General features: G+C 39.3%; 1 pseudogene; it reads left to right on the top strand.

Moving 5' to 3' along the window:
• Positions 1–2,054: 2,054 nt before the first annotated feature.
• On the top strand, positions 2,055–2,808 carry LOC119040275 (olfactory receptor 4F21-like; annotated as a pseudogene).
• Positions 2,809–26,438: the final 23,630 nt, after the last annotated feature.

The following is a 26,438-nucleotide window of genomic DNA, read 5'->3' as shown; positions in this document are numbered from 1 at the left end:
CTACCAAGGTAATAATTATTCACAGGCAACTGATAGTCACCACTTTTGAACAATAACGCCTGTTTTTTTTATTCTGTTGGAGAGTGGGAAAACATTCATATCCCATTGGATTTATTCAAGCCCATTATAAATATCAACTTTCTCTTTATGGTTCACAAAACAGAGTTTTCTTGTTGAGCAGAAGACTCTTTTCTTTAGATCCTTTGAATAGTTATAAAAACCTAATTTCAGACTAGAGGGGTAGAAATCTCTTGTTTCATTCTGTTCTGCCTTTCTGCTCCCTTTCTTACTGTTCTTTCTCTGATATAAGTGGCCATGATCACTCAACATTTTTTCCTATTAGTGATGTAAATCCTTCTGAGAAGAACTTTGAAAAGTGTAAATGAATGACACCCACTGGTTTCCTCTACCCACATGTGCATATTCAGGATGTAGTGTTTCATTCTTTCATTCATCAGTCCCCCAAATTATTATTTTTCTCTTGGATATATGTAGCATTCTGCGTCCACTGTAACTGAAATTGTTTTTAAGATTACATGGAAGCATCCAAAGTATGTGGCCAGAATAAATATAGTTGGGGAGAGATACGAATGAAATGTTTTCTGTAGAAAGTTACTGAAGCTTTTGTGGTGCTTTGTGAAAAATCAAGTGTGAGATTTCCAGTGCTGACTGAATGTCATAAGCCCAATATAGCCTCTGTTTCCCTTTAATTACATCTAAACAATCTTGAAAAATCATATATTAGTAAAAACTACCCAAGTCAAGAAAACTAAGGGTAATAAAAACACTGGCATATTGTAGAAGGAAATCAAAACTTGAAGAAACAATGCATAAGCAGGTGATGTTATTTTTCAAGAAAATCTTTCCCATTTTTTCTCTCTTCACCTTTTCTGACAACAGATCCCAAATGCAAAGCTATGGTTTTCATGATACACACAGAAAACATTCTAAGAGACAATCAGGACTTCTGCCCATAGAACTGGAAAATGGGTTCCAAAAATCTGGAGAGTGTGCAATATACATATAAATAATATATTTTTCTAGTTTTATTCTCTGAAAAATTCTTGGGTAGCTATATTGTCAGAGCTATGACATTGGAGCAGGCAGCTAAAACTCTTTTCAGGACTCCAGTATTTTTATAGAGAGGGTCTGAGAGAGGGCCCCTGTGTTTTGAAAAGTGTGGAAAAATTTTTCCACATATTTTTTTCAGCCTCTTTTTTTTTTGCCACATCACTGCAGGGACAGAACCTTTTACAGAGCTGCAAGTCAGTATGATTCAGGCAGCTAAAACTCCAAGAGAATTCACATATTTTCAGGTGAATGATGATGAAAAAGAGCCCTTCAAGATGAAGAGTGAGTGTGCATTCTTGGAGAGGAGAGACTTGGAGAGAAAGATCACCTAGTCTGGTGTATGCACCATCTCCACACACCCAGGGCTGGTTTCTGAGCTGGTTCCTGAGCTGTGTGTGCATGGGACAGATCCAGAGCAACATAGCATCATCTTTGAAAACTTATCTATCAATGAGTGTCACATCTGGGGCAAACTCAGAGCAACGTAGCATCACCTTTAAAAACTTATCTATGAATGAGTGTCAAATGGGGGGCAGACTCAGAGCAATAGAGAAAAGGCTGTAAAAGCAGAACTGACATTGAAACTACCACCAACAGAAGCTGCAACAGAACTGATATAAACCTAAATTATTGCCTATGAAAAGAGAACAACACAATTGTCCAGACAATTTTAACATTAGGTATTTTGCAAACCTAGAGTTTCCCAAAATAATTTTTGAAACGTCCAAGATAAAATCTAAAATTCATTGACATAAAAGAATCAGGAAAATGTGACAAATTCCCAAAGGAAAAGATTATCAACAGGTGCCAAGTATAAGATTGCCAAGATGCTAGAATTTGCAGAAAAATACTTTTATTTATTTATTTACTTGTTTGTTTAATTGTTCAATTATCTTTGTCCCCATTTTCCCCCATTGCTCTCCTCTGCCCTGCTCACCCTCCTCCCACATTCAATCCTCTCCCTTCTTCTATTGCCTTTTCTATGGGTCCACCTCTTCTTCATTGTCTTAGGAGCTTGTTCTGTTGCTTCACCAGAGATGATATATGACCTTAACAGAAAGCATAAAGTCATCTCTTTTGGAGGCTGCAGTGGTCAGATCTTCATCATCCATGTCCTTGGTAAAGTAGAGATGGTGCTGCTCATGGCCATGGCCTTTGACAGATATGTGGCCATATGCCAGCCTCTCCACTACCTGACCATCATGAGCAGGAGAGTGTGCATTTTGTTTATAGGTGCTGCTTGGGCCCTTGGCATCACTCACTCACTGTTCCAACTAGCATTTATTATTATTTTGCCCCCCTGTGCACCTAATGAATTGGATAGTGTTTACTGTGACCTTCCTCATCTCTTAAGATTGGCCTGTATAGATACCAACAGATTACAGTTCATGGTCACTGCCAACAGTGAGTTTATCTGTGGTGGTTTCTTCTTAATACTCTTCATCTCCTATATCTTCATCATATTTACTGTTGGGAAACTTTCCTCAAGTGGTTCATACAAGGCTCTCTCCATTTTGTCAGCTCACATCACAAATGTGGTCCTTTTATTTTTTGTCCCAACCATGTTTATCTATACATGGCCACACCCCAATTCACAGATGGACAAGTCTCTTGCACTCTCTGATGATGTGCTCACTGCTTTTTAACACAGTCATCTATACATTTAGGAATAAAGAGATGAAGGCAGCAATGAAGAGAGTATGCAAAAACTTATTTATTTACAGAAAGGTCTCTTAAATGATGAGGTTATTGCCTTTTCACTAACAATCATGTAGCCTTTGGTTTATATCTTTGATATTTTAAATTCAGTAAGATTAGGTATCACATATTGATTTGTATGTTATCTAATCTTTAACATAATTTTTAAGTAATGAAAATATTTATTCCAGGGGAAAAGTGAGAGATGAAAACTGTCTGTCTATCTACATGAATACCACTAACATTTTTTCAGATATGTTATATAGTTTTCAGTGAACAGGTCTTACATATCTTTTCTGAGATTTATCCTTAAGTATTTATATTTTTTATACTGTTTTACATAGTATATTTTGTTGAATTTAGTTATTTTTACTAATATATGTAAATATAAGAGAATGTTTTCTTTATTGACATTATATCAAGAAGCCTTATAAAACTGGTTACTTCTACTAATTTTTTACAGATTAATTAAGATTTTCTTCTTAATCGATCAAGTTGTCACTGAAAAAAGACATTTACTCCTTTCTTTCTAGCATGAATTACTTTATGCATTTTTGTCACTGTATTGCAGTTGCTAGATTAAATGTTATGATGCTGAATAGAGGTGGTTGGAGTGAACATCCTTGATTCATTATTATTCTTATGAGAAAAGCATTCATTCTGTTATCACTAAGTGTCTAGGTTTTTCATAGGTGCCCTTCATTAGGTTGGAAAGTATCCTATTTGTTGAATTTTAAAAAATATATATTTTACTGATTATGCTATTATAGCAGTCCCAGTTTTTCCTCTTTGCCCCACTCCACCCAGTAACCCCATTCCCTTCAACAATTCTCTCCCTTAGTTTATGTCCATGGATCATGCATGTAAAATTTTTGGCTACTTCAATTTCTATGCTGCTCTCATCCCCCTATCTATTGTGCATGATCAATTTGTGCTTTTTTTCTTTCTTTTTTAAAAATATATTTTATTGACTATGCCATTACAGTTGTTTTATTTACCTCCTTCATTCCCCTCCACCCTGCACACCCCTCCGCCACCATCCCCCCCTTTAGTTTATGACTACGTGTCTCAAGTTCTTTAGATTCTATATTTCCCCTACTATTCTTGCCCTCCCCCTATCTATTTTCGACCTATCGTCTATGCTACTTATTTTTTGTCCCTTCTCCCTCCTTCTCTTCCCCCAATCTTCTGTTGCAAACCCTCCATGAGATCTTCATTTCTATGGTTCTGCTCCTGATCTAGTTGTCCTCTTAGTTTGTTTTTGTTTTAGGTGTGATTATTAATAACCGTGAGTTTGCTGTCCTTTCACTGTTCATATTTTTTATCTTCTTTTTCTTAGATAAGTCCCTTTAACATTTCATGTAATAAGGGCTTGGTGATGATGAACTCCTTGAATTTGATCTGATCTGAGAAGCACTTTATCTGTCCTTCCATTCTAAATGAAAGCTTTGCTGGATAGAGCAATCTTGGATGTAGGTCTTTGGACTTCATGACTTGGAATACTTCTTCCAGCCCCTTCTTGCCTGTAGGGTCTCTTTTGGGAAATCAGCTGACAGTCTGATGGGAACTCCTTTGTAGGTGACTGTCCCTTTATCTCTTGCTGCTTCTAGAATTCTCTCCTTCATTTTAATCTTGGGTAGTGTAATTCTAATGTGCCTTGGTGTGTTCCTCCTTGGGTCCACCTTCTTTGGGACTCTGAGCTTCCTGGACTTTCTGGAAGTCTATTGCGCTTGCCAAATTGGGGAAATTCTCCTTTATTATCTGTTCAAATAAGTGTTCCACTTGTGGCTGTTCCTCTTCCTCTTCTGGTACCCCTATTATTCAGATGTTGGAGCATTTAAAGATGTGCTGAAGGTTCCTAAGCCTCTCCTCATTTTTCTGAGTTCTTTTTTCTTCATATTTTTTTGTTTAGTTATTTTTTCCTTTTTCTGGTCCACTCCTTTGATTTAAGTCCCAGGTTCCTTCCCATCACTATTGCTTTCCTGTGCATTTTCCTTCATTTCAATTAGTTTAGCCTTCATATGTTCCTCTAGTTTGTGAGTAAACCAACCAGTTCTGTGAGCATCCTGATTACCAGTGTTTTAAACTGTGCATCTGAAAGTTTGGCTGTTTCTGCGTCACTTAGAGTTATGGGCTCTGGGGCTTTGAGTTCTTCTTGAGCCATGTTTTGGTCTGTTGAAGCATGTTACCTATGACGAGTGTAGCTTTAGGTGTTCAACAGGGCAGGAACACCCAGGTCGCTGGGTTGTGATGCTATATGTAGGCACCGGGTCAAAGAGGGGCAACAGTGGTCCCCTCTGCTGCTTCCTGCTGCTGGGGACTGCAGGGTCTTTCTCACTGCTTTCTCCTTTGCTGGTTTTTCAGTGGGCAAATGTGTGACCGCTGTCAGCCTGCAGCCTTGCACCCTCACTGGGTCCGCCCATTGCTACCCCACACCTGGGGCCTGCCCACAGCTGCCTGTGCACCTGGGTTGGGGGATCTTTCCTGCCCCACCACTCTGTTACTGGCTCCACTCCTCTTACTGGTTTTGCTGAATGCTTTGTTGTTGTTGGACATCTGTATACTTCAATTTTCTGTGTTTTGGCTGTGCTTTTTGTTGCTAAAACTTTATTGTCTTTAAACTTGGTTGTGCGAGAAGATGCAGTGTTTCCACCTACGCCTCCATCTTGGTGGAAGTCCCAATTTGTCCTCTTTAATTCCTGCACTTTTGCCCCCATTTTCCCCTTTTGTCCTCCCAACTGATAATCCTCCAAATGATCTTTATACTCTGGTTTCTCTTCAAATCGTACAAATCTTTCACCTTTTACCTAATAATCTCCATATCTATGATTCTATTCCTCTTCTGCTTGTTTGCTTAGTTTGTCATTTGGATTCCATTATTGAGATTTCTGAATTTATTGCCTTTTTAATGTTCACCATTTGATCTTCTTTTTCTTATATAATTCCCTTTATCATTTCATATAATAATGGCTTGATGATGATCTCCTTTAGCTTTTGCCTCCTAAATTATTGCCTACAAAAAGAGAACTACACAATTTCCCCCAAAATTTTAACATTAGGTATTTTGTAAATCTAGAGTTTCACAAAATAATTTCAAAATGTAGAAGAGAAAATCTAAAGTTACTTGACATATAAGAATCAGTAAAACGTGACAAATTCCCAAAGGAAAATATAATCAATGTGTGCCAAGTGGCTAGAATTTGCAAAAAATACATTTATTTATTTATTTATTTATTTATTTATTTATTTCTATGTTTACTTGTTTACTTAATTGTTGTTCAATTAGATTTGCCCCCATTTACCTCCATTGCTCTCCTCTGCCCTGCCCACCCTCCTACCACATTCAATCCTCCTCCTTCCCCTATTGCCTTTGTCCATGGGTCCTTTAAAAATGTTCCTTGGTTTGAAACTTCCCCTTATCTCCCCTTCTCTCCTCCTCCCTTCACCCCTCTGGTCACTGTCCATTTTTCCTTTATTTCCAAGGGTCTGGCTCTTTTTGGTCATTTGTTTGTTTTGTTGATTAGCTTCCACTTGTAGATGTGATCCTACAGTATTTGTCTTTCGCCTCCTGGCTTATTTCACTTAGCATAATGCTGTCCACTTCCATCCAAGGTTTTAGAAAGCATAGGACCTCCTTTCTTTCTGCTGTGTAGTGTTCCATGTGTAAATGTACCACAGCTTTTGATCCACTTACTAATGGGCACTTCAGCTATTATTTCTAGCACTTGGGGTTTGTAAATATTGCTGCTATCAACATGGAGGCCCATAGGTTCTTTCACTGACTCAATCCCCTGTGGATTTTGCAGCCAGAAATTATGGGGAATTACCTCTCTAAAATTGTTAACCTTAGCTGTTGGGCCTGGTGTGGTTTTTAGTCTCCTTGCTCCCAAGCTATCACTCCTAAATTTGTGTGCACCGCACGTGTAGTTGGGCCAGCCTGTTCCACATCTGTAGCCCTCCTACCAGTCTGGATGGATGTGATTTCTCTAATTCCATAGTTGTCAGACTTCCATTTAAATAGATTTCTGCCAGTTCTGAGTGATGTTTGCTCTACAATTAAGTTCTAATTTTTTCATGGTGGTGCAATGAGGCAAGCCATGTTAACCTATGATGCCATCATGAGAGGTGTAGTTCTTTTCAGTTCTGTGCTCTTTTTCTTTCTTAGATGAGTTTCAGGTGCACTATAAAATGAAATCTTGCAATTTGTGATGGTAATAGGGATGAATCTTAAGAGTCCAGTGCTAATTTACAATAGCCAAGAGTTGGAAGCAACCTAGGTGCCCATCAGTAAATAAATGGGGGAGACCGGGCGGGGGGGGGGGAAGAGAAAAAAAAATGTACTTGAAAAGTAACCAAATAAAATAAAAAAAAAAAGATGGAAACAATCCAAGTATCCATATACAGATGAATGGATGAACAAAATGTAATATATACATATAACAAAATATTATTCAGCTTAATAAAGGAAAAATATCTGGAAAAAAAAAAGAGTCCAGTGCTAAGTGAAATAAGTCAAAAGGAGAACAACAAATACCATGTATTTTTATTTTCATGAGGAACAAAAAACCTGAAGTAACAAAATTAAACAAATTCTTTGATTTTCTAATTTGTTTTGCACAGGATATTTAAGCCCTCACATTTTCTACTTTTAGAAGTCTTTATTTCTGTCATACTTTGATTTTTCTATTTACTTCTTGCAATTTTCCAATTTATTTTTATCACTTTACATTTTCTATATTCATTATTTGAGAGCTTATTTGCAAACTTTTATTTTTTATTTTTGTTCAAGTTCACTTGTCTTCATTTTCATACCACCATGGCCCCCACCCCACTCATCCCATCCTCTCACCCTCAAACCTACGTTTTTTCGCATTGTCTATGTGTCCTTCATATGGTTTTCTTGATGGGCCTTCCTCTATCTTGCTTTATTATCCCTCTCTTTCCTCACCTGTGGTTACTGTCAGTTTGTACTTTATTTCAATGTTTGTGGTTATATTTTGCTTGTTTGTTTGATTTTCTGATTGGGTTCCACTTATAGGTGAGATCTTGCCTTTCATCTAGCTTATTGCATTTAGCATAATGGTCTTCAGTTTCATCCATGTTGTAGGGAACAGTTATTTCATTTTTTTAACACTTACAAAACAATGTAACTTTTATTTTATTTTGTTACGTGTGCCTTGCTTAGTCCTTTCTTTTTTTCTGTTTTTCAGTTCCAGTTTTTTCTCCCTTTGCCCCTCTCCATGCAGCCTGCCACCTACTTCCATTGTCAGTCCCCACCCCATTGTCCACATCTATGAGTTCCTTGACTAATCCTTCACTTCCTCTCAGTTTCCCCTCCTCTCTTCCCTTACCACTGTCAGTCCATTCTGTGACTCTATGCCTTTGGTTCTATTTGCACACAAGTTTATTTTTGTTCATCAGAATCCTCTTACAAGTGAGATCATACTTTATTTGTCTTTCACCAACTGGCTTATGTTACTCATAATGAAAGTCTGTAGGTCCATCCATGCCATTGCAAAAGGTAGGAATTCTGTCATTCTTTCTTCTGTGTACTATTCTATTGTGTTAATGTAGTACAGTTTTTCTAGTACCCAACTGGCACCATATATAGTTATTGCAGTATTATTGACTATATTTCCTAAGCTATACTTTACATTCTCATTACTATGTTGTAATTAATGGTGGGGGTGGGGGTTGTGCCCTCAAAGCACCTGTCTGCCACTAAGGAGAATAAGTCTACAAAGACATGATGTTATTGGGAAGAAAATGTGGCCAATCTCTCATAGGAGAAGGACCTTGAGCCTGTTCCTCACCTGGCTTTTATTGGGTTTATTTTGTCTCGGAACACAAAGCTTACATTCATCAATCATTTTCAGATAGTAATGATCAAAAAATAGATAACATTCAAAGAAGTATAAGGTCTTCTTCTGAGTCAGTGTCAGATAGCCAAAGAGCCATAAAACTATGAGGAAGAACCTCCTTTTATGCTTGGACCCTTAAGATTTATGTTTTTAAATTTTATTTAGTTATTTTTCAAGTACAGTTTTTTGTCTATTTTTCCCATCCTAGCCTCCCCCACCCCATGCTGCCCACCTCCCTCCCATTTCCACCCCCCTTAGTTCTTGTCCCTGTGTCCTTACTATTTGCTCCTCCAAATCCCTCCCCCTTTTTCCCCTTAAATTCACTTTCCTCTCCCCTCTGGTCACTGTCCCCTTGTTGTCTATTTCAGTGTCTTTGTTTTTTTCTGCTTGCTTGTTTGTTTTGTTGTTTAGCTTCCTGTTAAAGGTGAGATCATATGGTATTTGGTTTTCAACACCTAGCTTATTTTACTCAGCATAATGCTTTCCAGTTCCATCCATGTTGTTGCAGAGGGTAGGAGCTTCTTCTTTCTCTCTGCTGCATAGAATTCCATTGTGTATATGTACCATCATTTTTTGATCCATTCGTTTACTGATGGGCACCTAGGTTGCTTCCAACTCTTGGCAATTGTAAATTGTGCTGCTATGAACATTGTGGTGTATAGGTTCTTTGATACTGATGTTTTAGGATTCTTAGGATATAATTCTAGCAGTGGAATTGCTGTGGACCCTTAAGATTTAAATTGAGGGCATTCTTAGCAAAGCAGGTTTCACAAGATTTTAGGTATTCTTTTCTTAGGCCTGATTCCCCAAGAAACCTAGCCTTTATAGCACAGGACCGCATCAGCCTGTGGCATTGTTTCAGGCTTGTCAGGTGGGGGAATCTGGGCAGCCAGGAGATTGAGAAAGTTTTTACAGACAGAATGAGGACTCATGCTATGTTAAACCTGAGGGGTGAGAGTTCATCACCCACTTTTCTATAGTCACCCAAGTCCTTCCCAGATGGTTTCATTGTGACCATGCCTGTGTTAGGTAGTCCCTCCCTTGAGGAATCTTACCTGTCATTGGCTAACCAGACATCCACCCGGGGGCAAGCAGGGAGAAGTAAAGGGGGCAGAGGCAGTGCCTCTGCTGGGAATGTATGCTTTGTCTCCATAGTGGCTTTTGGCCCCAAGTTTGTTTTACTCACCCTTAGCCATGGGAAATTACAGCTTATTAAACCAGGCAGGGTGGTTCCGAACCACTACCCATCTGTACCTTCGAATCTCTTCATCTTTTTTATTCAGTCCTCTCACACCTCTCTCCTCTGTCAACAGTCTATTATCTGTATCTGTGAGTCTCCTTTTTTATTTGTTTTTTAGATTTTACACATGAAAGAAATGTATTTGTTACTGTGATTGACCTATTTCACTTAGCCTAATACATCTGCTTTCATTCAGGCTGTTGCAGATAGAAAGATTCCATTCTTTTTTATGTCTGGGTAATATTCTATTGTATTTTTGTACCACGACTTCTTTTACCCATTAGTCTAATTTTTAAATTATTTTTGTTTTATTCCTTACCCAAAGACTTTTTTTTTCATTGGAGAGAGAGAGAGAGAGACAGAGACAGAGAGAAAGAGGAACATCTATGTGAGAAAGATACATTGATTGTTTGCCTCCCATCTATAGTGGACCAAGGTTCAAACACTTAACCTAGGTATGTGCCCTGACTGGGAATCAGACCCACAGTGTTTGGGCTTATGGTACAACACTCCAAGAAAGTGAACCACTCTGACCATGGCTATCCACTTATCTATTTATGGGCACATGATTTGCTTCTGTAGCCTGGCTCTTGTAAATAATGCTGCAATGGAGGTAGAGGAGCATGTACCAGTATTTTTTGAATTTGTGTTGTGGGTTTTTTTTGACTATATACTCAGAAGTCTGAATACTGGGTCATTGGGAAGTTCTAGCTTTAAATTTTTGAGAAACTTCCATACCATTTTCCACAATGACTGCGCCAGTGTGTAATCCCTAGTTCACAAGGATTCTCTTCTCTCCACATCCTCACTAACATTTGTTATTTGTGGACTTATTGGTAATAGCCATCCAGGAAAGTGTGAGGTAATATGTCCTTGTGGTTTTAATTTGCATTCTCTGGTGATTAGTGATGTTGAATATGTTTTCCTATGTTTGTTGTCCATCTGTATGTCCTCTTTGGAGAAGTATCATTTATTTCTTTTCATTCATATCATGTACAAGTTATTTCAGATGGTATATTATTAAAAAGAAAGTATACTGTTAAAAAATCATAGAAAATCGGGCATCCCCTGAGGGTCTACTTCACCCCAGGAAGGCTAGTGCCCAAGGACTGCCTAAGGGTGTGTGACAGTTGCAATAAGACTGAATGGGGTGATCAGATGATCCAATGTACATCCCTCTGGTTTGAGTGAACTAAGTTAAAGTTGACTCATCCCTACTCACAGCTTTTTAAAAAATATATACGGGGAAGGGGGAGATTGGAAGATGGCAGCAATATAGGTGGTTGTGGATCCCCTTCCCCCTGTGCATGGTGAACTACCTAGCTGATCTTCTGGGGAACAGATCTTCTGGGGTGCCTTCTGCTGGGCAAAAGGCACCCAGCACCAATGGTATCCCAGCATATATGAAGACTGGAGACCAAAAATTGTGGAGGAAATTGAAAAATCAGATGGTAAGAAGATCACTTCAGGACAATAAGGTTCCTGGGATCAGGGTTCATGTTGGGTGCATCCCCAGGCCTGGCACCTGCTGGGTCTGCCCTGGGATTCTTGAGAGAGAGCCCGGTCAACAGCCAACCTCTCCAGCCAAAAAAGGCTTAAGCAGCACCAGGAGGGACCTGGAACCTTGAAGCCTCAAGGGAACAACAGGGACACAGTGGCAAACACATGGGTGCTATGTGTATCCACTGAGACTGTGGACACTGGCTGGGGAGAGATAGGCATGACAGACCCTGACCCAGATAGTCCCCAGTCTGGTTGGAGAGTTGGGCTATGTGAGAGGCTAGGTGCTTGTGTGGAGCAGCAGGGTTGAGCAGGAGGAATTTTTCAAAAAGAAAAAGAGGAAAATGAGGCACTTGGCAGCTGTTTAGGGAATTCTCCTCAGCAGCTGCTCTGGCCTCCTGTGCCCCTAACCTGCCCAGCCCCACAGTGCTCCCACGGTGGTGTGGAAGGCTCTGTGCTCATACCCAAAGCCCTAGGGTGACTGCAAACCTGAGCCTGCAGGACTGGTGGCTGCCCCACCACACCTGCAGCACCCGTGATGCCACCACCCAGAGGCACCTTGCACCCAAGCCCTACACCTGGGAGGGAGCAGCAGAGGAGGTGGGCACTTGCATCCACCAGCCAAGTAAGCATCCCTGCCCTGTAGGGATGACAGGCTCTCTAAGAGGAAGGTGGAGTTGTCCCTGCAGAGGATAACTCCTGTGCTCAGGGAGTCAGCAATGGCCAAAAAGACTTAACTTGCTGGGGGTGGGGTCCGAACTAGCCTGAAGAGACTCTGAGAGTCCCTAGCATCTAGGACAGCACAGAGTGAGAAGGGTGTGTATGAACTGCCCCTAATTGGTTCACCTCAAGGACAGTGCAACTGGTGGACTGAAGGTGTAGGCTGGGTGCAAAAGGCACTGGGGGCCAAGCAGCAAAAAGAGGAACTGGGCTGGGGGCTGGGCATCTGTGAAGAGTGTGGCTCAGGAAGGAAGAAAAGTGAAACAAATTCCCCCTGAGTCTGCTGCAGCCAGGAAGACCAGCAGAACTGGCTGGGCCAGTTTGAAGCCAGCAGGGGGCTCTTTTTTTTACAGTATATTTTCTTTTAACTCCTTCTTCCATTTATTCCTTCTTTCTTTTTTATTTGTTCTTCCTTTATATCCCTTTTTATTTCTTCTTCCTTACTTCCTTTTTACAAAAATTTCCACAAGCAAGATAATAAAACCTGGAGCTGTGAAAAGACCCAGTTGCTGAGACATTGTGACAAATTTCACCTTACTACTCCAGAGAACTTGCAAGTTATTTTATATTTGTATTATTTTTCATTATTCTTGCATCTTGTATTTTATTACTATTTTTGTATTTCTCTTGTTTCTGTTTAGTTTTCTTCGCTTGCCTTATTATATTGCATTGTTTGACTGGTTTTCCTCGTTCTCTCTTACATGGTGTATTTTTTTTAATATTTTATTTATTTATCTTTAGAGGGGAAGGGAAGAGGGAGAGAAACATCAATGTATGGTTGCCTTTCGTGGGTCCCCTGCTGGGAACTGGCCTGCAGGGAACCGGTCTGCAACCCAGGCATGTGCCCTGACTGGTAATTAAACCGCGATTGTTTGGTTCCCAGGCCTGTGCTCAATCCACTGAGCTACACCAGCCAGGGCTACATGGTGTATTTTTAATTTTCTGTCTTCCATTTCACTTGTGTTGCATTAGCACACTACTCTAGGTCCTATACTTCCTATTCTTGTTATCCAGATCACATAGTTCCTGTCATATCATTATTGCTCCATTACTATGGTAAATAATTGCTGTTCCATTCAATTATAAATACTACACAACACCCCTCCCACATCTTAGCCCACTTCATTGTTTCCTAATCTTCATTACTGTTGTGGTTAACTCTATTCTTTCACACACTATACCTATTTTCTATCCTTTACTCCCACTTTACCTCACAACCTGAACTCCCATAAGCTCACTGCTTTCTAGATGCAGCTCAGAATCCTTCTCCCAACCCAACAAGAGTCTTATCTTCTTTCGACCCTTTTTGAACAGTGTCTAGTTGGGTGAAATATCACGTTTAACACTATACAGATCCAAAAAATCTCCTATCTCTTCTTTAGGGGTTGGTCCGTTAAATGCCATACATTATACTCTCGCCGTCTTAAATCATTTTGCCTTTCTTCTCCAACTGATTACAAAAAGAGTAGGTAGGAGCTTTGAACACCAGTTTACCCACTAGAAGAGGAAAGCAACTAACAAAGAAACCACCAACAGATAACAATAGAAGAAGGTGAAAGAGAGAGTGGAAGCCACACTAACTCAACTTAGATCCAATCTCAAAATACAACTACATGGTGGAGAAATTGCTCAGAACAAACAACTGAACAAGAGTGAGAGAGGAGTGTCAAAACCCTGTACACACAGAAGAACCAGCTTCAACACAACCTGCCCACACCTGCACAACAGAATACAAGACATGATGGACAGACTGACCCTCAGTCAAGCAGCTGGAGGAAAGGACCCAACAAAGAAAGACCCAACACAATCAAAACCCAAAGACAAACACAGAGCCAACTTAAACAACAACCTAAGGCCAGTGAGCTCAGGACATCAAGGAGACTGCACCACTGAATCTCCCAGGTGTTCTACCACAGAAGTTCATACCATAAACCCAGGGAGGCAGAACAAATCAAGTTAAAAAGAAGAGGCTAACAAGAACAGTCTCACAAACAATGAGAAGCCAAAGAAACAATCCCTAAGTGAAAGGAAAGAAGGAAGCCTCAGAAAGAATGCTAGATGAGAGAGGCAACTCAATGATCAGATATTGAGTTCAAAGCACTGGTTATCAGGAAGTTCAATGAGCTCACAATGAGCTACCAGAAACTACAGAGAACTACAATGAACTCACTGCAACCTATATCAACATGAAAAGGAAAATAGAAACTATCAAGAAGGGCCAAGAGGAAATGAAGAATACAATTTCTGAACTGAAAAACACAGTAGAAGGAATTCAGAGCAGACAGGATGGAGTAGAGGATCAGATCAGCGAATGGATGACAAGGTAGAAGGAAACACCTAGAAAGAAAAGACAAAAAAAAAAGCTCAGAAAGAATTAAGGGTGGTTAAGGGAAATGCAACATACAATGTAATAATATCCATATAACAGAAATAAAGAAGGAGAAAAAAGAGCAAGGGATAGAGAACATGTTTGAAGAGTAATGATGGAAAATTTCTCTAAGTTGATTGGAGAAAAATATCACACAAATCTACAAAACACAGAAAGTCCCAATCAAGAGGACCCCAAAGAGACCCACTTTAAGACACATCATAATTAAAATGGCAAGATTTCAAGACAAAGATTCTTAAAGGCAGCAAGGGAAATATAGGAAGTAACATACAAGGGAGCCCTGATGAGGTTAACAGCTGACTTCTCAATGGAAATGCTCCAAGGCAGAAGAGAATGGCAAGAAATATTCAAAGTAAAGCATTATTCTGAGTGAAATAAGAGAGGCGGTGAAAGACAAATGCCATATGATCTCACCTTTCACAGGAAACTAAACAACAAAACAAATAAGCAAGCAAAATATGACCAAAGACACTGAAATACAGAAAAGGCTGACAGGGACTACGTGAAGAGAGGAGCAAATTTCAGGGGAAAAGGGGCAGGATTCACAGGAACATATATAAAGGACTCATGAACAAACCTAAGGCAAGGTGGGAAATGGGAGGCAGGTGGGGTGCACTGAGGGGTAGGCTGGGATGGAGTATAAGACAGAAAACTGTAGTTGAAAAATAATTACCCCCCCAAAGGAAATATTCCAAATAATGAGAACCAGAGGCCTGCAACCAAAACCACTTTACCCAGCAAGGCTCTCAAGTAAAAAGGAAGGGCAAATAAGGAGCTTCCCAGACAGAAGGAGCCTCAAAGACTATACCTCCTCCAAATCAGCTTGGCAAGAAATCCTGAAGGGTCTGCTTTAAGAACAGGAAGAAAAACTGTGAAAGGGAGAGGATCACAGGTATGAAAAATGGTGATGAATAAGTACCTATCAAAAATAACCTTAGATGTAAATGAATTAATTACTTTAATCAAAAGATATAGAATAGCTAAATGGATAAGAAAGCATTTCACACACATATGCTTCTTACAAGAGACCAACCTCAGAAAAAAAGACCTATACAGACTAAAAGTGAAGGGCTAGGAACAAAATTCCAAGCAAATGGACAGGTAATAAAAAGCCAGAGTAGCACAACTCATATCAGACACAATAGACTTAAAACAAAGAGCCATATAAAGAGACTGAAAAGGTCACTTCATAATACTCAAGGGAAAAATCCATCAAGAAGACATAAACATTGTAAATGTATATGCACCCAACAGAGGAGCACCCAATTATATAAGGAAAATGTTAGAGGACTTCAAGACATGTATTGACAGCAACCCAATTATAGTAGGAGATTTTAACACCCTACTTTCAAAAATGGGCATATCTTACAAACCAAATATCAACAAAGATATTGTGGCATTGAACAATGCCCTAGATAAAATGGACTTAATTGATGGATATAGAGCCTTTCATCCCCAAGAAGCAAAATACACATTCTTTTCAAATGCACATGGAATATTTTCAAAGATGGAGCACAAGATAGGACACAAAACAAGCCTCAACAAATTTTAAAATATTGAAATCATAGCAAGCATTTTCTCTGACCACGAGGGACTGAAACTAGAAACCAATCTCAAGGAAAAAAACCCTGAAACACACAAACTTATGGAGATTGAATAGCTGCTATTAAACAATGAATGGATGGGTCAAGAATGAGATTAGGGAAGAAATCAAAAAGTATCTGGAAACAAATGAAAATGAACTCACAGCAATCCAAAACTTATGGGACACAGAGAAGGCAGTCCTGAGAGGGAAGTTCATAGAGATACAGGCCTACCTCAAAAAGATGGAAACATTTCAAATAAACAACCTAAGCCTAGTGCAAAGAGAGTGCAGTGCCAGTAGAAGGAAGGGAATAACCAAAATCAGAGCAGATTTAAATGACATAGTGTAGGGCGACCAGTTTGTTTTAGTCTGGCAAATGTGACTCAGCTGTGTATGGAAAACCTGTAGAAGCAAAGTGGTGGGCAGGAGCCAGACCTTCAAAATGAGTTTTCCCATTTGAAGAGGGCCTAGAAAATGCTGTTATGGCTGTTATGGCTTGCTCTTGCTAAAACTCCATCACCCTGGTCTAAAACAACAAATGTGTTTTCTATCTTCAAGATAATTTCCAAAGCCTGTGTGAATTTTCCCAAGGACAGAGCTAATCAGCTCATTGCCATTCCCCTCTGCACGATATTTTCATTTCCTTGATTGTAACTAAAATGTAGACAATAATATTCTATGTAACAGATAATAAATCTTTCTCTGATGTAAGATATGAAGAAAGCAATAAAAGCTTCTCTAGGTAAGGGTGGAGGCACTCTCCCCTTGAGGAGAGTAGCCAGCTGTTCCCTTTTTCTCCACAGGATTGTTGTCACCTGTGCATATATTCTTGTCACCATCCAGAACAGGTGAACTCTGCTGGCTTGAGTCCACCACATCTGGCGCCCAGGAACAGGGACCCAAAGGCTACCAGCCATTGTTATGGTAAACACAGCCACGTGGGTGGAACATGCGCAACAGCCCAGGTAAGGGCCAACGACCCCGAGTGCTTTTTGGGGGTTGTAGAGTGTGTTGTATTTTAGGGAAAAAGGGTATCTTTCCAAGGTCACCCTCTCTTGCATACATACTCTCCTTAGTAAGTAGAACCTTGCTCTCTGTCTGGCAATCGCCACATCCTATGGCCATGTGTTGAGCATTTAACAGTCACAAGGGCACTTGCTGTAACAAAGCTACCCCTGATAGGCCATGCCTGAGAGGTAGCCTTGGGAGAGAGACCAATGAATTTTCCTTGGCTTCAATTAGCTTTTTTTTTTACAAGTGCCTTTGTGCAACTTTCCTTAAAAGGTGTTTTTTGCAGCCCTTTCGATTCTGCCTTTTCCCACCGCCTGACTGTAAACAAAAAAGCAGATAGTAAGTGAGCATTTTGGTTTCAGCTGGTTTCCAAAGATTGCTTTGAGAACTCAGAATTAGTTAACAGAATTGTTTCTGGTTGTCTCAGCTTCTTGCTGAGGCACCAAAGATAAGATGCATTCCTCCCTCTGGCTTGAGATCTCAGGCATTCCTATGTGAGTAGGGGCCTTGCAGAGGTGTCTGGGGTCAATCCCAGAGATGTGTAGGGGCCTCAAAGGGAATTCCAATCACAGTAATTTAATTCCTGGTTTTGTCAGGGAGCAGGATATAAAGGTTGGTTATCTGGCGCTTCGAGCCCCCCTTAACAGTCTTAAAGACATGAAAAAAACCTGAAACCCATAAGTGGGGTTGGGGTACCCTGCATGACAGGCAGCCCTCCTTGACTCTCTCCCACCAATAGTACATTTCTTACCGACCACACTATCCTCCCCCATAGCTGTTTAGCTAGAGTTTAGTATGGGTGCAATCTGCAAGGGCAGAAATCAAAAATAAAAATGGAACTTTTTAACAATAGGAACAGCCTCCTTAAAGAAGAAGAGCAATGCTTTATGCTAATTTAGCAGGTTTTTAAAGCTGCTAGATGTCTCCCTGATAAGGGATCTTTAGACTTAGTTATTTAGAAAAAAGTTGGGCAGAAGTTCAAACAACAGCAGATGGTATGAGATAAAAGCTATTGTCTCACCCCTTTAGAGGATTTAATTTGAAAATAGTGGTTTGCTTGAATTTTGTTTTTGTTTCTGTCCTAAAAATAACATGTGTGGGGGCAACTTTGCCCAGAAGAACCCCTGTCTGGCACAGATGAAAATAATACTACCAAGACATGATCTGCTTGGGGAGGAGAGGTGGTCAATCTCTCACAGGAGAAGGACCAAGAACCTCTTCTTCAAAGGCTTTTATTAGGTTCAGAACACACAGGAATACAGGTAAAGCTCATCAATCAATGTCAAGCGGCAAGGATCAAACAACAGAACATTTCAAAGAAATCTGAGGGCTTAATCTGAGTCAGTGTCTGTCAGGTAAGGGGGTAGCAAAAACTCTGAGAGACATATTTATTTCCTGCTCAGACCCTTATCATATGAATAAAAGTACTCTTAACAAAGCAAGCTTCACAGGACTTTAGGAACTCTTTCTTATGCCCGATCACCCTGGAACCCACTGTAGCTGGCAAAGGGATGTGCTGCCTTCCCCATCATAGGTTTTTAGGTTTAAGTGGATTAGAACCAGAAAGCTCTTCTCCCAGACAGAAATGGGGACTCATGCTATGTCAGAATAGCTAGGGGGTGAGGGTCCATCACACCCCTTTGCTGCAGCCCCCCTGAGTTCTTCCTTGAAGGCCTTCCAAGTGATCATGTCTGGCTTAGGTCCCCTCTACCCCCGAAGGGTCTTGCCAGTCTCTGACTAAACGACCAGGCATTGGGGGTAGGGAACGAAGCAGAAGCAGAGCTGCTGCCAGAGATAAGCTTTGTCTCCTTAGTGGCTCTCAGTCTGGAGGGCACTCACTCAGCCTTAGACATGGGGGGCATTTATAATTCCTGAAAGCAGGCAAAGTGGTTCCCACGAACATGTCAATCTCAAAATGTTTTAGTAAATAGAATGAGATGTCTAATATCATCATAAAGATGATAACATCATAAAGAAAGATGATAACATCATAACATCTCAGAAAGAATTTGATTATTTAAAAACAAGAAAAGATCTCACTTCCCTCAGATAGTAAAAAGTGCAGGAATAAAAACAATGAGAAAATGTGTCTTTTAAGAATTCAGAATCCTCTTTCTGAAAGCCCAGGGACTGCTTTGATCCTGGGAACAAACATAGCATCCTCCCTTCCTCTTTTCCAATCTCCCTAAAATTTTCAAGGTCAGCAGATAATGAAACAGCTCACATTAGAGCACATTCCAGGAATGCAGTAATCACCAAGAATACAAAATAAATAAGTAAATAAGTAAGTTAAGTAAATAAATGTATTTGCCAGTAAAAGAAAAACTGTTTCTAAAAGTTATGAATGTGTTCATAAATTTGTCAATCTAAAGCATGTTATAAGTGGAATAGTAGGTATGATGTGTTAAAGAAATATTAGTAATCCTCTTGCTTATGCCAGAGACATGATCTTTTATTGTAAAAATAAAATGTAATTGTACTATCTCCTGGGGAGAACTAGACCTTCTCCAAGGAGGACTAAGTATTATTTTTTAACTTAGTACCTGTAAACACTGATCGTTTCTTTGGGGAAGAACTGGCTATTCTCCTACAGAGAAAGGTTAGTCAATCAAGTCAGGAAAGGTCCTTGGAAGATAACCACTTTTCTCTAAAACATATTTGAGCAGATCCCCCCCATACTTCCCATTTTCCTTGCAAACTCTGAATCTAAGAACCACCAAGTCCTGAAAACAACAAGACAGTTAACTTGCTGCTCCAACTCATTGCAGCCTGCTAAAATAGCGGAGGGCTAGACTGTGTTTCCAAGTAGAGAAAAAAATAGCACTTATAAAACTGAGGCTATTTTTCAGCTACTGCCTGCTACTTGTTGCAAACTGGAAAGCCAAAGGTTAAGGGCTTAAAGGAGTCCTCCCAGGAGGGTGAAAATCAGACCCCCAAAGCTACACAAAAAAACAATAAAAAAAGTTAAAAGAATCTTTCTTCATCATTCTCAAGCTAAGAAAATTATTAAAGAATGTCCTGATTGCCAAGCCCTTACTAAGGCATCTCTATCCACGAGAGTTAACCCTTGAGCACTAAGTTCTCAAATGTTTTGGCAAACAAGATGTCACTCATTACTCCCTCTTTGGAAAATTCAAATACATTCATATTTCTATTGATACTTGTTCTGGTGCCCTACATGCATCTACTTCAACAGGAGAATCTGCTAAAAATATACAAGCCCATTGGCTTGAAGTTTTAGTCATCTAGGTGGCCTCAGCAGATTAAAATTGATAATGGCCCGGATATCTTGCCCATTCTATTTAAGCCTTCCTTCAGTGTTGGAATAGCCAACATAAAACAGGAATACCTTATAATCCAGGAAATTGTCAGGAAATCCAGGTCAGGAAATTGTTAAACAGGTGCATTGTACCTTTAAAAATCTTAAAATACAAAAAAGGGGGAGTGAAGAATTTACCCCCCAGAATTTGATTATGTTAGCTATGTTTACCTATAATTTTCTAAACTGTGATAAATCACTCTGTACTCCAATTGAGAAACATTTTCAGAAGAAAGAGCCAAAATGATCTTATCCTCAGGTTTTATGCAGAGATCCACTGAGAGATGGCCCTTGACAAACCCCTGTAGATCTCTGAATGTGGGGAAGTTGGTATGCATGGGTCTCCATCCCTACAGGTTCTATTTGGCTTCTTAGCTAAAAGGGTGAAACCTTTTCATGAACAAAACAGACATCAAGCTCTGCTACCTGGAAAGGAAAAGTGATCAGCTAACAGACCAGATAGCCCATTGGAAGAAAACAAGTACTCAATTCTGGTGCCAAAAATATGTTTTATGTTGCTAAGTATTTACTAGTTTATTTTTCTGTTCTTATTGACACTTTGTCTTTTCCTTTAAAGGAGCAACTTTATGCTGCAAACAAAGAGCAATACAGTAATTACTGTCAGCTTTCCATAATAACTATAATTGGCCTGCATACTCAGGAGAGGATTTATCATACTCTCAACCCCCCTCTGGTTCCTCCTTATACTTTAGACAAAAGCCATAAAGATTCAGTCTTTAGTCTTTGTGCAGAGTACCGAATGCTACTATTGCTTTTCTCCCCAAAAGTCCTTTTGTAGTGGAGAACTGGGGAGCTAATTGGAAAGTACTGGCTAAGCTTGGCACAACAAATTTTTGGCTCTGCATCAAATCCCACATACTAATATGTGGTGGGAGGGGCCCGGTACCAGGGCACCTATTATCAGAATTATTTCTTCCAACCACACTAGCCCTTGGCATTACAATTCTTGAAAAATTGGCTTGCCTTTTATTGCTAAAAAAATGTGTGTATAAACATTTTTTGAAGTCTCTATTAGGATATCCCTCTAAAACAAGATTGGATTACAGTTTGTACCTCTCTCCCTTACATGTTTTTGGCAACTCCAGGATTCAGCTCAAGTCTTTTAAAATGAATCACAACAAATGTATTCTTTGCCTGTCTCTGCAGGCTCCATATAGGCCAGCTGTCTTACTCATCTCAATATTACTCAGTTAAGCCTCACTACAGTTTATATAGTTAGAAGACAAACTCAAATATGGGTGCCAGTTAATGTAACCAGAGAATGGGAAAGTCCCCATGGCATAATAGCTCTTAACAATGTGCTGGCCTCTTTAAGAGTCTGATGGTTTGTTGGAACTGTAATTGCATTTATTGTCTCTGCTATAGTTGTTGCAGCTACTGTGGCCATGGCAACCCCTGCCCTCATTGGGTCAGTTCAAACTGCTCATACTGTTGATGTTTTCTCAACCAATTCCACTTTAGAAATGTTTCAACAGGCCCACATTGATGAAAAAATTCTAACTGGACTTTCTGCAGTTGATTCAGCCCTCAACTGGATCAGTGAACACCAGGACATGCTAGTGTCCCATCACCAGCTCACCTGTGATCCTGGTTCCTCCAAACTGTGTGTTGCCCCACTGCAATGGAAGTCCAGCCAATACTCCTCCAGTGATATTCAACATTACTTAAGAAGAGCTTTTTATACTAATTTAAAGGAACAAATTAATAAATTGGGACTGGAATTACACCTACAGTTGCAGCACATTCAATGTTTAACTCAGCAGGAGATTCTTCCAACTGTTAATGATAATCTTGGCTTGTTAAACCCAAAACACTGGTTTGATGAACTCAACCTGAGATTGTGGTTCATTGGAGCCATTAGTTGTTTACTAATTTTAATAATGCTTTGTATCTTATGACCCATTTACAAATTATTTGCCAAGGGTTGCAAAAGAGACCAGCAAGTAGCAAGTCTCGAGGGATGCTTCATCACAACAGTCTTAACAAAAAATAAAACAAGGGGGGAATTGTAGGGGACTGGTTTGTTTTAGTCTGGCAAATGTGACTCAGCTCTGTATGGAAAACCTGCAGAAGCAAAGTGGTGGGCAAGAGCCAGACCTTCAAACTGAGTTTCCTCATTTGAAGCAGGCCTAGAAAATGCTGTTATGGCTGTTATGGCTTGCTCTTGCTAAAACTCCATCACCCTGGTCTAAAACAACAAATGTGCATTGTCTATCTTCAAGATAGTTTCCAAAGCCTGTGTGAATTTTCCCAAGGACAGAGCTAATCAGCTCCATCCCATTCCCCTCTGTATGTTGTTTTCACTTCCTTGATTGTACCTAAAATGTAGACAATAATATTCTATATAATAGATAATAAATCTTTCTCTAATGTAAGACCCAAAGAAAATGAGAAAAGATTGTCTAGGCAAGGGTCGAGGCACTCTCCTCTTGAGGGAGTGGCCAAGGCGTCCATAGGCACTCTCCCCTTGAGAGACTAGCCATGCCATTTCCTTTTTCTCCACAGGACTGTTGTTGCCTATGCATTTATTCTCATCACCAGCCACAACAGATGAACTCTGCTGGTAAGAGTCCATCACAACATAGAGGCTAAAAGCACAATTCTAAGGATCAATGAATCCAGGAGCTGGTTCTTTGAAAAGAAAAACAAAATAGGTAAGCCTTTAAGCAGGCTCATCAAGAAAAAAAGAGAGAGGACAAAAATAAACACAATCAGGAATGAAAGAGGAGATATTACAACTTTCACCACAGAAATACAAAGGATTGTAAGAAATTACTATGAAGAGCTGTATGCCAAGAAATTTGAAAACCTAGGTGAAATGACAAATTTCTAGAAAAATATAATCTTCCAAAACTGAAAGGAGAAGAAGCAGATAGTGCGAACACACCAAAAACAGCTGATGAAATTGAAGCAGTAATAAAAAACTCCCGACACACAAAAGCCCTAGACCAGATGGTTTCATGGGGGAATTTTACTAAGCATTTAAGGAATAGCTAACCCCCATTTTTCACAGATTATTCCAAAAAATTCAAGAAGATGGAAGACTTCCAAACTTGTTTTAGGAAGCCAGCATCATCCTAATCGCAAACCCAGATAAAGGCATAACAAAGAAAGAAATCTTCAGGGCAATATTGCTGATGAGTATAGGTGCTAAAATCCTCAACAAAATATCAGCAAACCACATCCAGCAATCCGTTAAAAAGATCATACACCATGACCAAGTGGGATTCATCCCAGGGATGCAAGGATGATACACTATTAGCAAATCAATAAACATAACACACCACATAAACAAAGGAGAAAAATCACATGATCTTATCAATAGATGTGGAAAAAGTAGTTGTTAAGGTACAGCACCCATTTACAATAAAAACACTTAGCAAAATGGGAATAGAAGAAGCATTCCTCAGCATAATAAAGACCATATATGAGAGAGCTACAGCCAACATCATACTCAATGGACAAAAAATTAGAGCTTTCCCATTAAGATTAGGGACAAGAGAAGAGTGCCTGCTTTCACCACTCCTATGCAACATAGTATTGGAAATCCTAGCTACAGCAATCGGGCAAGAGAAAGAAAGAAAATACATTCAAATTAAAAAAAGGAAGTAAAAGTGTCATTGTTTGCAGATGACATAATAGTGTACATAAAAAATCCCATGGACTCCACCAAAACACTACTTGACCTAACAAAAGAATTGGGCAAAAATGGAGGATACAAAGTCAATATACAGAAAACAAAGGCATTTTTTAATACCTACAATGAAACATCACAAATAGAAATCAGGAAAAAATTCCATTTGACATAGCAACAACAACAACAAAAAAATAAAGTACTTAGGAATAAACGTAACCAAATATGTAAAAGACCTTTACTCAGTTAAGTCTACAACACTGAAGAAAGAAATTAAGGAAGACACAAACAAATGGAAGCATGTACCATGCTCATGGATTGGAAGAATTAACATAATCAAAATGGCCATACTCCCCAAAGTGATTTATAGGTTCAATGCAATCCCTGTTAAAGCACCCATGATATATTTCACAGATATCAAACAAACATTTCAGAAATTTATATGGAACCATAAATATGGAACCTAAATAGCTGCAGCAATTTTGAGAAAGAAGAACAAACAAGAGGGATACAATAGCTAATATCAAACTGTATTATAAGGCCACTGTAATCAAAACAGCCTTTTACTGGCATAAAAACAGACAGACAGACCAATGGAACAGAACAGAGAAACCAGAAATAAACCCAAGTCTCTATGGGCAACTAATATTTGACAAAGGGGGAAAAAGCATAAAATGGAGCAAAAAACACCCTTTTCGACAAATGGTGTTAGGAGATCTGGAAAGCTCCATGGAAAAGAATGAAACTTGAGCACCAACTTACACCATACACAAAAATAAATTCAAGGTGAACAAAAGACTTAAACATAAGTCATGACACCATAAAAGTCCTAGAGAAAAATATTGGCAGGAAAATCTCAGACATTCCACACAGCAGCATCTTCCCTGATATGTCTCCTAAAGCAAAGAACATAAAGCAAAGATTAAAGAAATGGGACCTCATCAAATTAAAAAGCTTCTGCAAGGCTAAAGAAAACAACATTAAAATGAAAAGAGAACCAATTATACGAGGAAACATATTTACCAATGATACTTCAGAGAAGGTTTTGATTTCCAAAATACATGAAGAATTCACATGACTCCACTTCAGGAAGACAAAAAACCCAATTAAAAAGTGGGCAAAAGACTTGAACAGATACTTCTTCAAGGAGGACATACACAGGGCCCAGAGATATGTGAAAAGATGCTCAGAATCACTAGGCATCAGAGAGATGCAAATTAAAACCACAATGAGATATCACCTCACACATGTCAGAATGGCCATTATAAACAATCCAACAAACAAGTGTTGAAGAGGATGCAGAAAAAAGGGAGCCCTAGTGCACTGTTGGTGGGAATTCAGACTGGTGCAGCCACTGTGGCAAACAGTATGAAATTTCCTCATAATCTAAAAATGAACATGCCTTTTGACCCAATTATTCCACTGCTGGGATTATACCCTAAGAGCCCTTAAACACCAATCCAAATGAAGCTATGCATCCTAATGTTGAAAGCTGTGTAATTTACAATAGTCATGTGCTGGAAGCAAACTAAGTGCCCATCAGTAAAGAAATGGATAAAAATCTATGGTACATTTACACAACTGAATTCTACACAGCAGAGAGAAAGAAGGAGCTCCTACCCTTTGTGACAACATGGATGGAACTGGAGAGCATTATGTTAAGTGAAATAGGCTAGGTGGTGAGGGACAAAGGTCATATGATGTTACCTTTAACTGGAATACAATCAAAAAAAGAAAAAAGTAGACAAAAAAACTGTACTTGAAAAATAACTAAATAAAATTAATTTAAAAAAAAAAGAAAAAAGCAAACAAAATATAACCAGAGACATTGAAATTCAGAACAATCTAACAATAGCCAGAGGGGAGTGGGGGGAAAGGTTAGGTTGGAGGTAAAGGAGGGAGGTGGGATTGGCTGGGGTTGGGGGAAGTGGTGGGTGGTAATGCAGATAACTAATTGAACAACAATAAAGTAATTTTTAAAAATTCATAAATTTTGACCTATGATTTTTACTTCAGGGCATAATTTTCTACTAGGTGTATGCATGTGTACATGATGTCATTTTTCTCTTTTCTTCCTTCTTGAGGTTTGTTCATATAGGTCATGTACTTTATTTTATAATAAAATATTATAACATAATAGTAATAATAATATGAATCTTTGAATATAGCAAATATTTGAAAGGATATTGTGGAGAAGGAGCGAGGGATAATAGTGAAGCGAGAAGTTGAATTTTGGAATGTTGTCTTCAAAACAAACTGTTGGTGTGACTTTTCTCCTGCGATGCTGTATTAACTTCTGACTCAGAGCAGAGTCATATTTGTTAATTTTTGTCATATTTCTTATAATTTATACTTTTTTCTCACTATCTAGTGGAAATTATCTGCTACC

This window comes from Artibeus jamaicensis, unplaced genomic scaffold (assembly GCF_021234435.1).
Source record: "Artibeus jamaicensis isolate MK-2021 breed Jamaican fruit bat unplaced genomic scaffold, CSHL_Jam_final contig_2991, whole genome shotgun sequence".
In the NCBI taxonomy this organism is placed as follows: domain Eukaryota; kingdom Metazoa; phylum Chordata; class Mammalia; order Chiroptera; family Phyllostomidae; genus Artibeus; species Artibeus jamaicensis.
Note: the sequence above shows the minus strand (reverse complement) of the source record. Positions and strands in the feature narration are given on the sequence as shown.